Genomic DNA, 17,048 nt, shown 5'->3' on the forward strand with positions numbered 1-17,048 from the left:
GCCAAGTTTCTTGTTCTAAAACTCAAGATAACCAATTTTGTGGTTGAATTTGCTGGTAACCCATGGAGTTAGTCGAGCTAATGCGCAAGCTAGAACTTAAGTGTATGTTGTTTTCTGAAGTCGTGTTATCTTGTGGGGGTTAAGGAGTGGGTGGAGGAGTTGTTGGTTTAGATGAAGAGCTGCAATATAAATGGAAGCACTTGATCGTTTGCTCGAAAAACTAGAGTTGGATGTAAAAATTTCTATGCCCCATCTCTTCCATCTTGGGTCTAGACATCCAAATTTTACCTTTTCTTACACCCTCCATATGTGTTCTATTTTGACTGAAATTAAAAAGCAGTTTGGATTCTTGAATATGCTTAAAAAGTCTTCTAAGCATTATTGTGGTTGCATCTAGTAAACATGGATCGTGAATTGGAATTGCATCGGGTGGCCCACTCAGGGGGTCGGGGGGCCGCTCAGGGGTGTTGACACTCAATTTTGTCCCGCCTCTCCTCCGAAATACCTATTTACGCTTCTAATATTTTTTTTTGGCAAATTAAAAAATATATTTATATTTTACTATAATTATTAGTTTTTTATTAATACCGGCATTGCATTATCCTGTCATTATTACCGTTTCTACTACTACTATTATTATTATTATTATTATTATTATTATTATTATTATTATAATTCACAATTTTTATCATTTCGGCATTTTTACCACCTTATGCATACGCATCGCATTTATTTTGCATAATTAAATAATAGTGTTTATTTACTGTGGACTTTCGAAATATTATTGCACGGCTATTACGACGGCATATAATTTTATTATCTGAGCACTAATAATTGCATTAAGTAATATTTTAACACACTTTAGTATAGAGTTATTTAAATAGGTCTTTTATTTAAGTGTAGTAGCCCAATCAACTCATACTATTTTCGGACCAATTCATAAATCAACCCACATTTTTCAATTTACCTGGCCACATTTTAATTCAATCAGCCCGTTCTTTTAATTCACTAGCCCAAATCAATTAACCCACATTTTTAATACCCAGCCCATTACCCCTTAAAACCGACCCGGACGACCCATCCATTTCAAAATAAGGGAAACCCTTTTAGGGGAAAAGGGTTTCGCTTTCATTTTTCGCTCTTCTCTTCCTGAGCCAAGCCGCCATCCCCATCGTCTCTCTCTTTCCTCCCTTTTCCTCATCTCTCCCTCTTTCATCGTCATCGACCACGCTCCACTGCCATCTCCACTCGCCCTTGTCCCCCCCGCTCCTCTCTCTCTTCTTCACAAGCAAACCCTAGATTTCCCCTATAAATAATGATTTCTATGTTCGTTGAAAGGGGAGGATTTTTCGATTCATGAAATTCCCCAAGAACAAGTGGTTCAGCCGCTGAAATCCCTCCTAAAATAGAAGCTTTAGTTGCCCGCAAAAATCTCCCGAAAATATGTATATCAGTTTGCAGTGATCATATATTTTGGGTTGTCGATTAAAATACACTAAATCATTTTCTGTTCTTGCCTTGAGTATTTGTTTGTATTCGCGCATGTATAATTTCGGGTTTCGTGGTGTTTCGAGGTAGATCGAAGGATCCGAAGCTCCATTTCGCTGCACCCGAAGAAGGTCCGTAATTACTCCTTCTCTATTTCTGGCATTTTTCTGGTCCTGTGTAATTGATTATATGATAGTTTAGTGCAGTTTATTAGCATTTTTTTATTTGTTAGTTATGTGCTTATTTTAGTCATTTGTTGATTATATGTTAGTTTTAGTTGGCTATGCTTATCCGTGGATCATTGCCCAGCTGTAGTTTGACAAGTAGTCATTAAGTATAATGTTGTTAATTAATTTATTTGTTTAGTTTAATTAAGCAGGATGTTAATGCAGCCATAGTATTGATAGTAGATGCATGATGAATTATTAGTACGGTTAAATCATGTCTCTTTACTTGTCTGTAAATCATGTTAGAAGAGTGTTAAATCCCATCATATATCGTGTGCTAGCTTAAGTATACTCTTAATTAAGGTCTAAAATGCCCAGAGATTAGCTAACACAGACATTGTCTACTGCTATGAGATTAGTCATTTGTTTGGTATAGATTGAAAGCTTTCTAATCATGTTTGTATGCCTAACTTCCTTATGATTTTCCTGCTGGAGTTTAAATCACTTAAATCCTGTTAGCAATATGTAACATGAAGTCTAAAGAGGGTCAAATGTGCTGTCAAGATCCGTCTTGCTTTAGATAACTCATTGATAATTTACTTAGGTCTTCATATGCCAGCTCCCTGTGAGTTGAGAATCTAAATCCACGCTATTACTTTGTATGCTTAAGTCCTGGTCATAGTCAGTGAATTCATGGTCTTTTGTCCAAATGATATGATTTAAGTTCTCAAGTCGCTATCCAGTTGCTGCAGTCAAATATTGCCTAACAAGTTGTCTCTAAATCCAAGTCATGTATGGTTGAAGTTCTCTGTGCTTGAACTAAACCTGTTTAAACCTTTGAATGCCTTTTAAACCTTGAGTGTAGTACTGTTTTATGGCTAGAGTTCACTGATCTAATTTTTTTTTTAAAGTAATATTGAGGTTCAGAGATTTGCGTATGAATGATGTGTTCTCAAGCATTTATTCTTGCCATTGCATGATCGTAAATATGAGTGGTTTTGTTTTAAAACGATGTCGAACTTATTTGAATCTTCCTACCTAATAAATTATCCACTTAGAAAATGATGACCAGTCTATAATGCTCCAACTGCGGCTCAAAATCTTTAAATGTGCCTGCTTGCATTGCCTACTTATACTACTCTCAGAATCTAGACCCATTTTTGCATGATCATCTGCCCTAGTTAACGTATTTAAACTTATGACCTTGGCTGGCCATCACACTTTGATTATCTACTGTTTGCTATCCTGCTGTATCTGCTTAATATGTTAGAAGGAGAATGCTAAATATGCATGATTTGATGCCATGTCTGATGTTTGCTTGTTATCCTCCGCTGTGTCTATTAGTTGTAACACTACCTGCTACTGCCCTCTTTACATGTCTGTTAAGTTGAGATTGGGAACATTATATTTAGTTGTGATAGTAGCCTCTTTACTCTGTGTATAAGTCCTATACAATCCCTCTCCAATTGTCATTGTATGAGTCATCCTATATCATTTTTCTGTGCCGAGACCTGCAATTTATTTTGTTTAAGTCATATATATGTGCCTGAGCTTCAACTGCTTTCTCCACAAATTATTGTCTTGCCAATGAATCTGCCAGTTCACTGCTGGTGCAGTTGAAACTGTTGCTGATGCCTCTGAATTGTATAAAAATAGTAAAGAATGGGTTCAGGCCTTTGTGAATGCTGCAGTGATATATGTTCAACAAGCCATATTTCATGTCTATTTTATCTTCTATCTCATTTTGTGTTGTTTGCTTCAGTAGTATACATGCAATATACAAGGTATATACAGCCTATATGCACCTCGGTGTGTATAAGAGAGTATATTTTGTATATCATTAAGTTGAACTGGGGATTTTTCTTATCCTGCATACTTTGTGGCAGGGCTTTGGGCCTATTTTTATGTTTTGTTTTTTTATTGGGTTTGTTATCTCTGTCTGATCCTAGATTTGGGCCTATAACTTTACAAACTTGTATTTTTGGGTCTGCTTCTCTGATTTTCTGTCTTTTTGGGCCTGTGTTCAGTTAGTTTCCATTCCACTTAATGTAGTACGTACACTTAGCACAGATATAGGAATACATGATTTATGCATGTTTGCACTTATTACTTAAATCCTTTAGTAATTTGTTCATTAAGTTTAGATCTGTTCTGAGTTCATATTTTGCATGTTTAACCTTATTCATCGATTATATACTAATTCTTTTCCTTTCATTTTATGCATGACCATCGCATGCGAGTCCAAAGGACTCATTCTTCTCCCGCATTCGGAGTTGGGCTAAGAGCCCAACGAAATCTTTCCGAGTCATTCCCTATCAATCCTGTCCGCAGCAGAAAATAGAAAACAGAATTTATTGGGTCGAAGCCCAATAGCAGGCAGATCCGCAGCATAAAAAAAAACGTGGGCTGAGCCCACTCTCACCAACAGCAGCAGCAGCAGTCCTTCAAACGTGGGCTGAGCCCATTAAATTTTATTTTGTTTTTTATGCCTTTAACTTGTATTATGTGACTAACTTTTTATTTTGTTTCTATGCTCTTAATTTAGGTGAACCTTAGCAAATTTAGTGGGTTAGTTTTAGTATAATGGGTAGTAAATTTAAGAGAGAAGCTCAATTAATACCATAAGTTTCGTTTTCTTCTCTTTACATTAAAGTTATTTATAGTATCTTAATATTTACTTTCAGAGCAATTAATTTTTAAAATAGAATATTTTGAATCAAAAGAATTATGTTTTATTTATTACTTTATTAGAAAATTAAACGTCACTAACATACAAATATTAATCCAAGTATTTTTATAAACATTTTCAAGATTTACCCAATTATACATATTTTTAACCGAAATTGGTTAAACAAAGCAAATAAAGAAAGAGAAAGAAAACTCATACCCTTTCCATCACATTTTAAAGGAAAATAAGTCTAGGTATTTCTACACCACCATATTGATATAATACAATTTTGTCTAAAGTTCACATTTTGCTAAAAGGCTATAGGCGAGTTGTTATATTTTTGCAAGTCTTATTTTCAAGAACATTACTACATTTTTCATTCAAGGCTTAGCATGTCCAAATTTAATTTTAAATAGTATTTAAAATCTTCTTTTATACAATACATCATATTTTCTACAAGTATTATTTCAAATGACATCATTATTACTTTCATTTAAAGTCTTAGCAGCATTTATAAGTCCTATTTTAAAAAAAAATGGCATTCAAAGTTTTCTTTTATATTATATTTTCTGTAAATCTTATTTTCACTAATATTATTTTCTTTTTAAAACTTTATCAACATTTGGGAACCATTTTAAAATTTAAGCATTATATTTACTCTTAATTAATTAACCTAAGTTTGGCCAGATAACCGTAGTTAACGGATTCTAAAGGATGCCTAACCCCTCCCCTTTAGAATAATATAGAACCCTTACCTAGAATCACACTGATTAAGCAGACTATTAACGGAGGTTTAGTTAGTTTTACCTTAGTTAATAATTAGGTGTCCTAATTCACCTTAAAATCAATTAGGTGGCGACTCCTTAAAATAAAATAAATAGGAATCACCAAAATGTTGTACTCCTAATTTAACCCGGTTAAAATGGGGTATAACAAGGGGTTGGCTGGTAGGTACTTGGTGCCACCTAGGATGAAGTACTACGAGCTACAGAAACTCCTCAGAAAACTTCATTAACGCTACATAAATATCGGCGGGTCAGCCACAAAGTAGACTCTATATGGACAGTCCCTCTGATGTCCTGGCGAGATCAGAGTGAAGGTGGAAGTCCTGCTCCACCCTAACTCGAATGAGTGGGCGGTCAGAACTTGTAACACCTCGTAGCTTCGGGCTAAGGTTTGACTCGTAAGATGATAATATAATGAAACCAATATGAGGATTATAGGAAATGTTTTGAAAACTAATCAAGTCATAAGAAGCGTTTTTGGGCAAAACAAAGTTGGAAGCCACTCTATGGGGCATGTTTTCAAGTGAGTTTGTAGAAGGTCTTACTTCCAGCGACCATAACCCTTTTATTAATTAGTAATTTGGGAAAAATTCCTTGATGAAAGTTGTAGCCCTTTGAAATATCTTTCCAACGGTATATTATGGAGGTCAAGCATACATCTGTACAAAAAGTTATGGCCATTTTACTGAAGGGTTGCAGAGCAGTCCGCTCACTGATCATATTATACGGACGAGTTATACGGTCCATATAATTTTATACAGAATAAAACGGCCATATTTCATGAAATTTTAGTTCGACATTCTATTTGTTCCATGATTAAATATGGTCATATTATACGGACGGTATAACTTTATACGGACCGTATAAATGACCATATAATTTTCTGACTCGGTTTAGTATAAATTCAGGCCTTCAGTTCTTTTATTTCATTATTCACAATTCCAAACCCTAGAACGAAGGTTTTCTTCTCTCATCCTTCCAAGACATCAGGGTAAGCCTACTTTAAGCATTCCAAGTCAATTCTAACATGTATTCATGATAACGTCCAAATTCACCCTATTAATTAGAATGAGCACGATCGTATGCAAATATAATTTACCCAACTATGAGTCGGGGTCGAATCCCACAGAGAACAATATATAGGCGATTAGGAAAAGTAGGAATTATCACCAATAATAGCTATGCCAAACAATAGATAATATTTTGGTTTTTGGAGAAAAGTATAACTAATGCAAAAATGTAAACTAACCTAGAAAGCAAGTAAAATAATCAATGGCCACAAGCATGGATACAAGGGAAACTACGCTCAAGTAACGATCCAATGTACTTCATGATTTACAAATAATGGTGAGTTTATATTACTTATCCTCGGATAATGACTCTAAATTAGCTTCTTCCGAAGACTAACTAGACTACCTAATTGAATATCCCTAAAGCAATTAGGAGCATTAAGAACACCCGAATATGGCTACAAGTGGTGTCGCCTATCCCTAGGTCGATTTCCATTAGATGAGGGTTAACGCCCCAAATTCTTGTTAATTAATCTTTCCCAATCCCGAGTTTGCCTCTTCCAAGTTTAAATCAAAATAAATGGGCAAGTCTTAGGGTTAGCTACTCCCTTAAGAATCATTCAAAATGAGATTAATTAAAGAAACAATAACCCACTTCATTAGGAATAAAATCATTCAACACATAAGCAAAACAAGAGATTCAATCCAAACTTAAACAATGTATACTTCCATAAACAAGGTTCAAGTATTGAAATGAAATACTACACACATAAATATTCAATACAAAACAAGGAATTGAAGAAAGGATTAAGAAATATCTCATTAAAGTGCTTCCAATCTTCTCCTCCAATGGTGTTGGTGATGAAACCCTAGCCTCCAAGTTTATGTGTTATGCCAAAGATGATAATGTTTTTGCCCTAAGCCTCTCTTTTATGCCCCATATTTCAGATTTGCAATTCTGCCCGTTTTTGCGAATCTGTCCCGTTTTTGCAAAACTGTCCAGTTTTGACAGTTTTGCAAATCTGTCTAATTTGGCCTCCTTTTGACTTTATTTTCACTTGGTTTTTTCCGATCACTTCTAAATCATATAAAACCTGTAAAATAGATGTAAATGATATTAAATGCACTATTTTCTCAAGCAAACATAGCAAAAATATAAGATTAAAGAAGAGATAAGTTGGTAAAATACCAACTTATCAATTCATTAAATTAAATTAGGAAATCATTGTTCCTAAGCTAGGGTTTTCAAGAAAACCCACAAAAGGTTCAAGATTCAAGATTTTGGAATTTTTCTTCAAAGATTCAGATTTTCATCAAGTTTTTGGAGCAATTAAGGTATGTAGAGTTGCTATCTACGTGTGGGAGCATCATTGTTCTTCCCCACACCTCTTCTTCCATAAAAGTATGAATCTTTATGAAAATTAGGATTTTTAATCATGTTCATGATAACCCTAGGTCCATGTCCCATGATTATATTATGTATTGAATTATTATTAATTCTTCATTGAGTTCTTGATATTTCATTATGATTATTGAGAATACGTCCGAAATCCATGAAAACCATACTTTGCATCCCATGGGTTCCTACATGCAAGTTATGAATCATTGTGTTATTTTCAAGAAAACACTCTACATGATTTACACGTTTTCATGCAAGTATATTATGTAACTATATTGTTCAAACCCATGTTTTACAAGCTATTTGATATGAAACCGTGTTTATGTTATATCACTTCAGAACATGCTTACAAGTTATTTCATGACACCATGTTACAAGTCGTTTCATGAAATCATGTTACAAGTTAATTTCGTGAAATCATGATTACAAGTTATTTCACGAAAATCATGGGCTTCTTAGCCAACTATATCATGTTCATGTTTTTGGGAGTTGCTTAGTTAACCGAGAAGGCTCAGTAAAGCCTGAAACTACGTAGCCACCGTAGGATATGGGTTGTCGGTAAGGAGGCAACACCTTCATTATGCAGTTTGGATCCTTACATGCTTATTATTATTTAAATTTCATATCCCTGGCAAGGTGTGAGTGTTCTGCTGGTAGGACGCAAGTACCAGATCATGTTGTCGGTTATATTATAGCACTCCCCATGTTACAAGCAGTTATATATACATGTATTTCCATTGATTTACTGTTTTCAGACTTTACTCACGCTTCATGCTGATGTTCAGGTTATATTCAGTTTCAGCTCATGTCCTATACCAATATTATATATGTATATGTAATTATGTCCATGTCAGATACTCATGTTCATGACTAGGTTTCAGTTTCAGCCCTTATCATGTTATTCATGTACCATGTTTATTTCATTCAGTTGTTTTACATACCAATACATTCAATGTGCTGACGTCCTCTTTCTATTGCCCGGGGGCCTGCATTTCACGATACAGGTATGGATTTGCAGGACGATGCATCTGTTCTATAGGATCATCCACGTATCAGCTTTTGGTGAGCCCCATCTCCTTCGAGGTTTTGTCATTATTTACTTTTATGTTAGTTATGCATTTAAGGTATGCTGGGGGCCTTGTCCAAGTAGTTATGATTAGTAGTCCAGACTCATGTTAGAGGTTTTCATAGACTAGACAAGTCAGTTATGTTATGTCAGACTTTCAGAGTCGGTTAGCCATTTTGGCTCATTTATGATATTATCCGCATTCATGATTTAAACAAGTATTCATGATTTAAACAACTTACTATGTTTTACAAAGGCTCACTATGCATGCATATACAGCAAGTCATGTGGTTCGCTCGGTCACATGTAGTAAGGCATCGAGTGCCGTGTTTCGCCTAGGCCATGGTTCGGGACATGACAGAACTCTTCGGAACTGGAAGTACGAGAGCCAAAATGTCTTGGAAAAATAAAAATAAAAACTTTTGAATAAAAAAGTGGATAGGGGAAAGTAGTTATACAAATACACAAACATGTTTTCGTTGTAAAAATAGATTTTCTATTTTACTTGTCCTATACAATAAATCAAGAGAGAGTTAATTTTTTCCCATCAAATTTACCCTTATTATTAAGTAATAATTTTTCATACTAATTGGAGTACTAGTAGTCAAATTTAGATTTCAAAAAGACCATTAATAGGGATAATTTAGTAAAATAAGAATTTAATTACTATTTTCTTAAGTGAGTGCAAAATACAAACTTAATAAGTAAAAGCAAACGGAAGATATTTCGTAAATTTTTTATAATTAATTATAAGTTGTCTAGTTTTACGATAAATTTCCCGAAATTGGGATGACAGTCTGTGCAAAGGTCTTCCTCCGTTTAGTTTCACTGCTAAAATAAATAAATAAATACATTATTAAAGGTTATATAAAATGATTGCACGAATATATAAGACCAACCCATCATTGCCTTTTCTAACATGGTTAATATCTTCCACCCTCTTCCGCGCCCCCCCCCCCCCCCCCCCCCCAAAAAAAAAAAAAAAAGAAAAAAAAACCCACAAAACAGCGATTTGTATATAAACCAATAATGAAATTAATGTAGTATTTTAGAATAACAAAGTTGTACGGGTAATAGTAATTTAATTACCTTTATTGTGAGGGTATCTTGTTCACCAATCTTCCTGCTTAATCTCATTACACTGCAGAATAAGAAAGCAAGATCATCATTTAGTTGAAGAAATTGAAAGCAATCAAAAAAGAACTCCAACATTGATAAAAGAAACTAAACATTATTGCAGTAGGGGATTCTCCAATTGGTGGTAAGTTAGCTGATCTTGTGAGAGCATCACCATCAATAGGGGAGTTTCTATAGTAGTTACGTAAGAAGAAGAAGAAGAAGAACCCACATTAATGAAACATAACCCCAATATTAAGGACCAAATTGAAACCCACATTAATGAAATAGCTCCAATATTAAGGACCAAATTGAAAACACAAAGTTTAGTAACGAACCATAGCAGAAGACGACAATTCTCCGGACTCATTTGTAGAGTGAGGTGACGATTTTTTCTTGTAAGAAAGAATGGAGTGAATAAAACTAGAGAAAAACCCTAATGGCAGCGGGTTCGCCGGAGATGGAGATTCATGCTGGTTGTTGTCGCCGGCGGTGGGAATTTCATGCTGGTTGTTGATTTCTCCGGCGACAATGGGCAGTGTAAGGGTAGCGCCGCTATAAATCTTACTATTCTCACCGGCGGTGATGAGAATTCCATACTAGTTGTTGATTTCTCCGGCGACAGTGGGTGGTGAAGGGTAGCGCTGCCGTGAACCCTACTATTCTCGCCAGTGATGAAGGCGGTGAGAATTCCATTCTGGTTGTTGATTTCTTCGGCGGCAATAGGCGGTGTAAGGGTAGCGCCGCAGTGAACTGGGATAATCTCACCGATGATGATGGCGGTGGGAATCTTAGGTGCGGCGGAGATAGGGCGGAGTTCATTTTCCATAGAATTCATTCCTTCGGTTGTTGTTTAACTGAATTCAAAGTGAAGCGCCACAAATGTTTTGGATACCTACCTATATATAGAGACTTGGTGAAGGACGTTAGTTTTATTTTAATTTATCTCCCGTGAAAAATACTAACGCACATCTTTCCTAAACAGACTAAAAAAAGGGGAAATGTGGAATTTTGTTACAGATCGATTATTTGTCCGCCTCCTAACTTTCCTAACACAAGATGAACCAAAGTCTAGGCGGCCCCCATTTTTAATCCATCTCAATATAGCCAAACTACTATCCTCAGTCTCCTAGAAATCTAGCTCTCCCTCGAGGCGTCGGGTGGCCCGCTCAGAGTGTCGGGGGACCTCCACGCGGGTAGACGCTACATAGATATCGGCAGTTTCAGCCACGAGGTAGACGCTATATGGACAGTCCCTCCGATGTCCTAGCGGGATCGAAGTGAAGTCTTGCTCCGCCCTAACTCGAAAGAGTGGGCGGTCAGAACTCTCCGAAGCTGGAAGGGCTAGAGCCAAAATTTCCTGGAAAAAAAATCAAAAAAAAAATTAAATAAAAAATTGGATAGGGAAAAGCATTTATACAATAGACAAACATGTTTTCGTTGTAAAAATAGATTTTCTATTTTAATTGTCCTCTACAACAAATCAAGAGAGTTAATTGTTTTCCCTTCAAATTTACCCTTATTATTAAGTGAGTTGCACCTTCAACCTTGCATCAATGACAAATTGGGAAACTCAAAAAATAACTTTGAACAAAAGACATGGACTGACTCAACTTTAGCTAGATGTTAAGGTTGATAGGTGGAGGTAAAAAAACTAGGTTTATCAAACTGAAGTGGCTTCTTTAAGCTAAAATGTAGTTACTACTTTTCAACAAAGGGAGCTAAGGTAGCTGTTAAGTTACCTGGATAAAAGATGCACATAAATATTGTAAGAGCCTGTTTGGATGGGCTTATGCTTATAAGCTGCAAACAGCTTATAAGCTAAAAAAAATAAATTGGGTAGTCTAACTTTTTTTTTTTGGCGTATAAGCTGTTTTCAGCTTATAAGCTGCTTTAGATAAGCTAAGTCAAATGGGCCCAATTATTTTTTTGAGCTTATTTTAAGCACAAAATGATTTTAAGCTGGCCAGCCAAATACTCAAAAAAATTGAAAACAGCTTATAAGCCAATCCAAACGGGTTCTAACTTGTTTGGGTGGTTGTTACATATTCTTTGGTTATTTGAAATACAATATTTACACTTGATTGTTACATGCTTATATCTTATTGTATCGTATGGCATGATGAAAAACAATACTAAAAAACATTGCTGTCGAGAGACAGATTCCTTTCCAAAACAGCTATAGCAAACAGTATACAAGCACAACGTCACATGCTCTGTCTTGTCAATGCTCTTAATCAACAGAAAGTATGAGCAAATCCCACGTAAAATGAGTCCAACAGCATTATATGGTCACTGGTCAGCCGGACCAACAACCTTCATAAGTGAAAAAGAAATCATAATCTTGCGTGACTTTATCTCGCAATTCAAAGTAAAAGTATCCAGAAGATACTGAATTTATTCAACCACGAAAACAGAACCGGCAACCCATCAAGAAACCGTTATGAAGATGACTCAGAATGAGAAACATACTTCATCACCTTAACAAGTAAAAGTATCTGCGAAGACATTGCTATGCCTTAAAACATTTACATAATGACATGAGGGCTTAAGGAGCCAAATGAGTAAGACAAACACTTCAGAGAGGGTCAACAACATAAACAGTAAATTCACATTCAATCCAAAGCAGTACTAAACGCAGATATAGCTACAGAAGTTAGCTTTACATGTCATTGGTCTATGTCCAAAATGAGCCAATCATGGCGAGTAACCTAAATCCAAACAGAACTTTGTGAGATGGGTCCAAGGTAATCACCCTCCAAGCTCACAACTGCTTGGAATTCCTTCTCTGCCTCCACATACCTTGCTCCAACCACAATGAAACGCACCACAGTGTCTTTCTCAATTCTTGACATCTTCTCATTCATAAAGATGGGATTTTCTCCAGGCACATACTTATAATCCGACATCTTCTGATGAGAGGTATACCTTGGTAGTGGGGCCACATCTCAGAAAGACACCGTGCTTCAAGATCTTGTCAAAAAACCCTTCCAAGATCTCTCCACGGAATATCTTGAAGATAACACAGCTGAATTCCACAGGGAAAAGCACGTCACCACTGGCCAGTGTGTTCTCGAACTCTCCCTTCCCCAATCCTCTCCAATGTTGTGACAGCCATAATGTAACCAAGATTTTTTGGGGCCTTCTAGGAAGCAAAGTCTTCCAAGAGGCGAACAACAATTGCCTTCTGAAGCATTAAGCCTTCAACATTAAGGTTCTCAGCAGGGATTATCACGTTCCATGACAACTGAGATTCCAAATACATTTTGGATGACCAGTCACAAATCAAAACAGAGTGGGCAATTACCAAAGGAAATGTGGGGCACTAAAAAGATACCATGCAGTCACAGCAATGCTTGTATGAAAGTTCAAGAAAATGTTCTGAAATTCATGTGCCACAACCACAAGAAATGCAGAGCACATTTACTGAAATTAATCAGGAAAAATCCCTGAAAACATTGTTAAGGTGTAAGAGGTACTGGGTAGGAAACCGTAAGAGAACGAATGGTACATTAAATAAGGATTTGCATGCTGGGTTCTTAATCTCTCCCTCAAATAAGTTGCAAAGATTGGCTTGAAATATGACAGGCAAACATAGAAGAGTACACATGCTAAAAGAGATAGACATGATTAATGTTAAGCTGTTCTGTAGTTATCTGCTTGTACATTTCTTAAATATTCTGATATTTAGTCATAGCTATTGAGACTTTTATGGGATTAGTGTTGTCTCACTTTAGGATTTGTTGTTGAATCAATTCCTATATATTCTTCATTTAACATATGAATAAAGTGTCGTTCAACTCATTCTCCATCTACTCAATCATATGTTTTAAAGTTCACTACTGTGAGATACATTTTATTAATCAAGTGAAATGACAAGAAGAATCAGGTCTTAAATTAATCAAACCTCCACAAAGAAAGCAACAACTAACATTCTACAATTGGTTGTAAAGAGTGTAAGAAATGATCTGAATCATGACTGCTTAGTGTCATAAACAATGAAATATGACTCTAGCCAATTACCCAGTATACGGATCAATTATGCTAGTAAGCCGAATACAAGAACAAAAGGGCTTACAGAGCCCCATTCAATAGCAAGTAACCTCTCTAGTTAGTCACTTAATCGTATCACCTTTTACATCCCAATCAATTGATTGAAGACCAAATTAGGTTTGATTATACCGTTGCCATGGAAGAAAAATAATATACATTGTTGATACCTATTAGTTGAGAATATTTTAGACACGTTACAACTATTATGCTAGGTCTTTGGTTTCTAGGAGTGGTTAACAAGATTTATACATTTACAAAATATAGGAACTTCTTGTTCTTTTAATTTGTATTTGCATAACATTGGCATGTGGCGAGTTTAAAGGTAGTAACAAGATTAATAAGAGTTCATATAGCCGACCGCCATTTGTTGGGACTGAGGCATAGTTGTTGTCCTACTGTAAATTGTTGTTTGTTATTAATTATCATCAAACGATAACATACCATCAATGGTATTGTAGAACTTTAAACACCATCACTACTTCTCCGGGCCATGTTGCTATTATAGGTTACAGAAATAAACAAAATGCGGAAGTACCAGTAAGAAAATCTCAAGATTTAAAAACAACATAACTTTGAACATGGCCTAGTATCTTTTTTTTTTTTCTTATTTGGAACATAGACCAAAATATATGAATTAAATATAGCATATATACCCCATGCAGCCCTGCAGAACTCCATGGTACTCAAAATCAATGGAGAAGGCCCATGACATGAGAGAAAGTGAAGAATTTAACACCAAAAAGTTCGGGAGAATCCCCAGACCTCACTTGTGGGATTACACCTGGTTTGTTGTTGTTGTTAAAGTTCGGGAGAATGTGAGATTATTAAAACTGAGTTGCACCTCCTCCCCACATTCTCTGATGCAGCGAGTTAAGGATGAGGAAAGAAAAAGTAGTTCTAAAACAAGTGGAAAGAGATTTGGACCCTAAAAGATAGAAACTTAACGGTGGAACCAGCATAGAACTAAGCAAGTGATCAGTTGCACAGCCATTACAAGATGAACTTACAAGTCCCACAAGCAGATGGTATGTATTTAAGGCTGGATTATCCTACAACCAGCTTCAAATAAATATAAGGTCATAAAAGTTTTGAAGAATACAGTAGCATCACATAAGGAGGTGAACAAAATGCTTGAGAGGGAAAGCATTTTGCCAATGATGCATAGGGCACAACAAGGAATTGCTGCTAGTAAGATAAGTTCACTTGTGGATTATTTCGATGCTTCATATCTATTTGGCATTTGTAAAACGTTTTTCAGATAGATATTTAATCTTGTTATATCGTTTTGTAACTTTTGGCTGGTAATAAAAGTAAGTGATAAGCACCCTTCGCAAAAGCCAATAGGTAATTTCTTTCCATCTGTCCAAGCCTTTTTGGACAGAGTTACTCGGTATCTGTTCTGGTGGGAGGTAGCAGGTAGCCCATCGAATTAGTCAAGGTGCGTGCAAGTTGACTCAGACACCATGGTTATCAAACAAACAAAAGAGTAGGTTGACAATAATGCCTAAGTGCTAGTTTAAACTATAGAATTAAGAGTTCTGGCATTTACAAAATGAAACAGTTTCCATTGCTCGACATAACCAAACAATGGAAAATAAGTTTGCCATGGAGCATCCTTTTTTCATACCTAACACTCCTGACTCATGCTTCACTCAGTGCCGGGAAAAAACAAATCCAGATTCTACATTTTTTTTTTATCAAGCCTTTATAAAGAACTAACGAGCAACGCTATTTTTTTCTATAACAACAATAACATACCTAGTGTAATCCCACAAGTGGGGTCTAGGAAGAGTAGTGTGTTCACAGACTGATACAAGCCGAGCTTCATCAAGAATATCCATTTCAAGTTGAGCTACGGATCACGTCTTTGGAGACTTACTAGGTGCTTGGATTGAAGGCAAGAAGCTCAAGAATATGCTAAAATGGAAGTATAGGCCTCATTTGGATGAAGTAGGGAGAAGAAGGCCTTTCTCATCTTTTGAGAAAACTACTAACCAAACAAGGCCCTTACTTCATTAAGGGTATTATCGTAATAGCCATAGTAGTCTTCCTTTTCTATCTAGTATAAATACTATCTTAGTTTATTTCATTAGGGAGACTTTGATGATATGAAATACTGAAATTGTGAAATTGTAAGACTCCATTGGGAGCATGAGAGATGAGAGCTTGTTGAAGCTTTTGGTTGAATTCTTTGTTGAGAAGGTCGGTTGCTTGGGACTTTGTTTCCCTTGAGGTCACCTTAAGAATTTGGTGTTTCTTTTGATGATAATTTAGAGATCTTAGTTTTTATATAACTTTGGTTGTTGCTAAATTGAATCTTAAATTGTGTCAAATTATCTATCCTTTACTTTCCTTGTTATTTTATTGCTTCCGCGTATCCCTTTTTGTATCAATTGGTATCAGAGCTTAGCTTAGATTTGTTCCATCAAATCTAGTCTTGGGTTTTGATTCAACAAAAAAAAAAAAAACGAAATTCAAAAAAAAAAAACGAATTTTCTTGTTGATTTTGTTGAATCTAGTGTTAGATTAGAGTTTCTTAGTGTTTCTAGAGTCTAAATCTTCAATTTCGAGTCAATTTGGAGTTAGGGTTTGTGTTCCACCATTGTTGAGCTTCAAAGCTTCAAGAACAAGGTTGGTGAGTTTGAAGAAGGAGAAAAATTGAGGGTTCAAGTTAATTGGGGTTTGTTCTCTAGTTGATAAGGACTCTAAATCCGAAATTTGGAGGTATTTGGCTAAGGATTGAAGGATCTACCATTTTTGGAATTTGAAGCTTTGAAAACTTCAAGAACTTGAAAGTGGGTCTTGTTGAAGAAGGTGAAATTGAAGGTTGAAACCTAGTGGGCTTTGTTCTCTACATTAAAGAGAACTTAGATCCAAAATTTGAGCCAATTTGGAGTTGATTTGAGGGTAGTTAAATTTTTGAATTGTTCTTGTGTTCTTGAAGACCTTCAAATCTTCATAAGGAAGAAGACTCTCCAAAGGGCCATTTGATCCAAAAGTTGTCAAATAAAATTGTGAAAAGTGTTTGTGGGCCAAGTAAGTATCCCAAAAGAAAAGAAAAAAAAATCAGAAATACTTAAGTCATATTTTTTGATTTTTTTTGCAAAAAAAAAAAAAAAAAAAAAAAAAATCATTGTACGTGTGTGCGCTGCACGTGCGGCGCACGGCCATCGCACGGGTCCCGAAAAAAAATCAAAATTTCGATTCTCTGCAGAACGTGTGTTGCACAGATTCAGAGATGGGTATTTTGTGCGATCCTTGTGCAGCGCATGGCCATCGCACGACTCTGAAAACTC

At 35.8% G+C, this 17,048-nt stretch overlaps 1 pseudogene; it reads right to left on the bottom strand.

Annotated features, from left to right (window-relative positions):
• Positions 1 to 12,282: 12,282 nt before the first annotated feature.
• On the bottom strand, positions 12,283 to 13,092 carry LOC132623636 (DNA-directed RNA polymerase V subunit 7-like; annotated as a pseudogene).
• Between the last annotated feature and the right edge of the window lie 3,956 nt (positions 13,093 to 17,048).

This window comes from Lycium barbarum, chromosome 12, assembly GCF_019175385.1.
Source record: "Lycium barbarum isolate Lr01 chromosome 12, ASM1917538v2, whole genome shotgun sequence".
NCBI lineage: Eukaryota > Viridiplantae > Streptophyta > Magnoliopsida > Solanales > Solanaceae > Lycium > Lycium barbarum.